Source organism: Drosophila serrata, unplaced genomic scaffold (assembly GCF_035046125.1).
Source record: "Drosophila serrata isolate PLE 108 unplaced genomic scaffold, ASM3504612v1 contig_165, whole genome shotgun sequence".
In the NCBI taxonomy this organism is placed as follows: Eukaryota; Metazoa; Arthropoda; class Insecta; order Diptera; family Drosophilidae; genus Drosophila; species Drosophila serrata.
The window spans coordinates 4,439,806-4,445,805 of NW_028257063.1; positions in this window are offsets into that span (position 1 = coordinate 4,439,806).

Genomic DNA, 6,000 nt, shown 5'->3' on the forward strand with positions numbered 1-6,000 from the left:
TTAACCAACTTAAAACGTTTTTTAGCAGCATCCGCGCAATTTAACACTTTTGGCGGCTTTTATTTTCTTTTCTTTCCCCTTCTCAACGTTCTCACTCTCGCGCTCTGTCGCCCCTGCACTTGAGGTGGCAACTCGCTTGGGAGGGGGTGGGAGGGGGAACCAGCGCTAACTTCACGTTTATATAAAATCTTTATTAATTCACTTGTTGAATGGTTAATTTCAATGTCCCCGCATATATTGCACTTAGTTGAACTGATTAAATCGTTTGGTTTGTATTATTAAACATTTTAACCAACTTAAAACGTTTTTTAGCAGCATCCGCGCAATTTAACACTTTTGGCGGCTTTTATTTTCTTTTCTTTCCCCTTCTCAACGTTCTCACTCTCGCGCTCTGTCGCCCCTGCACTTGAGGTGGCAACTCGCTTGGGAGGGGGTGGGAGGGGGAACCAGCGCTAACTTCACGTTTGTATAAAATCTTATTAATTCACTTGTTCAATAGCTAATTTCATTGCCCCCGCATATAGTGCACTTGGTTGAACTTATTAAACCGTTTGGTTTGAATTATTAAACATTTTATCGATTTTAAAGCACTTTTTTTAGCAGCAGCCGCGCAATTTAAAACTTTTGGCGCCTTTTAATTTCTTTTCTTTCCCCTTCTCAACGCTCTCACTCTCGCGCTCTGTCGCCACTGCACTTGAGGTGGCAACTCGCTTGGGAGGGGGTGGGAGGGGGAACCAGCGCTAACTTCACGTTTGTATAAAATCTTATTAATTCACTTGTTCAATAGCTAATTTCATTGCCCCCGCATATAGTGCACTTGGTTGAACTTATTAAAACGTTTGGTTTGAATTATTAAACATTTTAACCAACTTAAAACGTTTTAGTAGAAGCAGCCGCGCAATTTAAAACTTTTGGCAGCTTTTATTTTCTTTTAATTCCCCTTCCCTTCAACTCTCTCACTCTCCCGCTCTCTCGCCCCTGTAAATGCATTGGCAAGATCGGTTAGCAGTCGTGTCAAACGATTTTAGAGCGAGAGAGGCGTGAGCAAATGAAGAAGGGGAAGAAGGAAAAGAAAATTGAACTTGCAAAGTTCATAATTGCGTGGTGCTGCTGCTGAAAACGTTTATTGTCCGAATAAAACGATTGAAAAAACCTAAAAATCAATTAAATCAATGTAACTAACTGTGTTTAATGCTGGGACAATGAAATTAAGCCCTAAACAAGTGAATTTATTAATATTCAATGCAAATGTGAAGTGAGCGCTGGTTCCCCCTCCAACGGGAGTTGTGCCGCAGATAACGGAATGTGAAAAAACCTTAAATTGTGCAACTGCCGAAGTTAACTTAACAAATAGCAATAAAAGTGATATAAACAATACATGTGCAAGTGATTTACCATATAAAACATTAATTTTAGCATGTAACTCGGCAGAAAAAAATATGTGAGACACCCGTGGACAATGAGGAGCACCCGCCAATTTGGACATATGTGTGTATGTATGTGACATCGTCTATGCATAGTTGTTGTTGTGTGCATGGCAAGAGAAGCCGCTCCAAAGAGAATAAGCAAAAGAACTTTTAGCTTGAGCTTGAACCGATTTAAATGAACGGTAAACGGTGAGTCACTGCTTGCATATTTAAAGTAGTTGAAGAAACTGAGAATATAAACCAGCCGAATATGAAAGCTTATTAAAATGCTGATTAAATATGGCAGAGACAATTAGTGCGTGTTCGTTTGCGTAATATAACAGTTCTTTCCATTCCTTTCCATTTCTAAGCGTCAACGCAGAGGTGAATTTATATTTTTGTTATTTTTTTTAAGTGTACAAAGAAGTGAATCAAGATTTTTTTTAAATATATTTTTTTAAGTGTATAAATAATAAATGTTTTTTAATTCAGTGAGTAATGTGAACGCATGTTTTTTTTTCAAGTGTATAATTAAATATGTATATATTGTGTTTGGTTTTTTTTTTCAAGTGTTGTCAATTCTGCGTGCTAAGAAAAGGGAAAGGAAGGAAAGAGACGGAAGCTCGCGAGTGGTCAGAACTAAATGAGCGCGGCGCGTAATTCAAATTCCTAATCGACAAGAAGAAGACGAAGAAGAATAAATAGACGAAAATGAGAATATCGGTAAGTGGCGCAATAATTTGATTTTAATAGCAAAGCTTTATCAATTGAAATGAATATTTTCACGTTTGGGTATGGGTTTTTAAACTTTGTTTTGTAAATTAATTTATATGCAATTATTGTTTCCAACTAGAGAAACAATTATGATTGGAAAAATTGATTTTAGGAAAAATTTACAATTACTTTTAATGGTTTCTTATAGTTAATAGACACCAAAAACTTTTAGCAAGTAGTCATTATCTATTTTCTGTGTTAATTAAAATACAATTTATGCATAGCTAAGAAAGCTATAAATTCTTAAAAATATTCCTCTATCTTTGCTTATCAGCAATACCTCATTTATGGCCACTTTTCCCCTCTTCCCCCCACCTTCCTCCACAGCCAGTTGGCTGAAAACTCCCTCAGCTTCTGGCTAATAAATTCGTAACAAATCAATGACCCCGCCCAAGGAGTCCGCGTAGAGTCCTAAGATGAAGACAAGGATCCCGACTAACAATACTGAAACGCTGGACAGTACAAGAATTTCTACTTTAGCACCATGAAGTTGAGATGCAGCTGCATCCTCCGCGGTTGGAGGCATTCTTCACGCATCTCAAAATATGCCACAGCCAGGCTGGTTGGGGCAGAACAAGGCTGGAGAACAAGGATCCCACTAGCGGCGAGTCGCAAAATATTAACCAAAAGTGTATGCCAAAAGGCTGCCCGGGCAGAACGACGTTCCCACCAGTTCAACTCTAATTGTGACTTTATTTGCGCATTTATTGCGGACCCCCAGACACAGATACACACACACACACCCAGGCAGGGCCCTTCTGCAGCAGTTTAAAGCATTCGACATTCAACATTCAGTATCCCAGCATCCCAACCAACAGCTTCCCGGCATCCTTAGCGCTGCGTCCACTTGGGTGGTCTCGAACAACTCCGCGGCGCATCTTCAAAGCCGCGTCTCGAACCTGAACATGCACCGAACCTCAAGCTCGGGCTCAAGCTCTGGCCTGAACCTGAACCTGAAACTAAAACTCAACCTGATGGCAACCGGGGGGGAGGAAACACAGAATGAGATTGAGAACGGCAAAAGGGGGGGAGCAGTAGATATGTCAGCGGCACTGGGAGAAAGGGGTATCAATTGGGGTGTGCTTTGGGTATTAATTATGATTTCATAATAAATATTAGGTAAATAATTGAAGAGTTCAAAGTTCTTAGCTTCCAGGCACTTTAAAACTTGCTGGAAACAAGAAGCACCTTTAAACTAGACCCTATTAAGACGGTTCTGTAGTATATCCTGCTGGAACTTACTCCCAAAACCTCCAAGGTGCTTATAAATCACCAATTGATTACTAATCATTATAGATACCTAGAATATATATTCAAAAACCTATAAATATCAATTTCGAATGAATATTACCCATTTTCCCAGTGCAGTTGCCTGTTTGAATGCTATGGATATTTGTGGGGCATGCAACCGCAACTCAAATGCTGAGAGAGAGAGACTGCGAGGCAGCAGCATCAGGAGCAGCAGCAGCAGCAGCACCCAAACTGAATTCTAAATGATCGTTGAAAATTCTGCGGAACAGTGTTTCGTTGGAATTTGCAAATGAGTTGTGTTCGCCGAGGATCGAGCAAGGAGAACCAATCCAACCAACCAAACCGCCGCCCACCCTTGTCCGCTCCGGCGACTGCCTTTGATTCCATTGCAAATAATAAATTCTCAGAGACATTCGGGAGACGTTGTAATCCCCCAGAGCCGTGCTGGACCAGGCCAGACTCCCTGACTCCCTCTGACTCTTCAGTCTTTCCAAAAGCCTTCTGACCCATTTCGCGATCTTTTCTAGGTTTCAGTTGGGTGACTTATTGAAATTAATCACAGCGATTTGGCGGTTTACGAGGGCCAGCAAATAGCAGATTTCCCCCGCCTCTTTGATTGATGGCCTCCGATGCCTGTTCGATTTTCAACATAAATCAAATTTGCAAATTTTGCAAAAACAAAATGAAAAAGCAAACTTTCGCTAACTAATTAGGAGCGTGCTAGGGAAAATGTAGGGAATGGGAGGCGATGTGGAGACCCGAGATGCCCCAAAGGTTTAAAGCGTGTGGCACGCTCGATTTTGACTGGCGATTTTGGGGACTTAAATTAATGGCCTTGTCGCCTCGACTTTCGACTTTTACACGGCTCTGAAAATGAAGGGTATTTTTCAGTGAAAATTAACTTGATTTTTAAATGAATTTGTATCTTGAAGATGCCTTTTCGTTGGTTGATATGTATAGCATATCTCAAAGGCGCTTTTTGCCGTTGAATTACTTCATGACAATTTTAAGTTTTTTGGGTTTGGGAAGGATACACAAGTTTCTAGGCATATTTTAAAGGTTTTTTAATAATTTTTCTTACTTAAAAATAAGTTACTTAATTATACTCTTAGGAAAACTCTTGCAAACCCTTCCTTAATCGTAGTAAACTCTTCAATATCTCCCTATTTCGTCCTACTTTTTTTATAAACCTATTTAAATCTTAAACTTGTGAGTATTTTCTCTCCCTGTATTATGTTTGCTGGACAAACACTGGCCACACTCTCCAAAGATCATTCCTAACACTCGACTGTGAAACGTGGCTGCCTAATAATAGTCTTCCTACCAAATCCAGCACTTGATAAAACCTTTAAAAAGTGATCGCTGCTTATTATATTATTCAATTGTATATACAATTATTAAGGCCAAGTGTGAAGCAGTTGAAATGTGCGATTTGCGTAGATTGGGGAGTATAAATAACTTGCCCAGCTGAATGGAGAGTATTATCTCTTTACTCTTCCCCTTCTGACATAACTCAAAACTGGGAAGCCTCGTGGCATATTTTAGCTTTTCGTTCTTACTTTATATATATTTTTTGTTGTCTTTTTTTCTATAAGCATGGCTGATTTCCAGCTACTCCGTGACGGCACGTAGAGTTAATTGTCGGTGGATCTTAGGGAATTAATGAGGATTAGGAAGTAAAAAGACCTCTTTAAGGTAGAGGAAGTTTAGTTTAATTGCATAAAAGGTGTTTTTTGAGATAGTTATCAGGCAACTTTGTTAGTTTTAATTGACATTTAGTGCAAGTAAAGGTTAAAACTAATTAATATTAATTGGTTTTAATTGAGGTATAGAGATAGTTATATAAATGTGTGAGATAAAGTTGTTTAAGGGGAAGTTTCGTTTAAATTTATAGATTTTAGAGTATTAATTTATTATTTACAGAAATACAAATATTACCCATACATTCTCCTGAAAAACTTTGATAAACAAAAAAATTTCTTCAATGTCTATCATATTCCATCTCTTAAAATTATTAACTAATAAATAAACCAACCAAAAATAACTATTTGTTAACCATTTGGTTGTTTTCACTACGAATTTTCCACTATTTACCTATAACTTTGAATTTTGCCATATCAAACACACCTTTATACACCCAAAGCACACCTATACACACCCCTACACACCCTCACACACCTGTATATCAGTATATTTATACACTTTTCAGCACTTGGCGCCACTGCAAATACACAAACAACGGAAAATAACAAACAAGCAATTACAAAATGGGGGGGCACTGCAAACAAAACTGACATTTTACACCTTTTCATTATCGCTGGCAAACAAATCAAGAACAGCCAACAAATAACAAAGGAAAAGGGCAAGTAAAAACAACAACCGGCAGCCCGAGAACAATGCAACAAACAGAGAGAGAGGGAGAGAAAAAAAGGGGGGAGAAAAAGTCTAAGCAAATAAGTAGGTGCAATGTATTATTTGTTTTCCGGCTTAAATTGCCAGAGAAGCCCCTCGACAGGCGGCGACCAACGAGCGGCTAAAAAGCGCTAAGCGTTCAGATAGACAGGCCTCC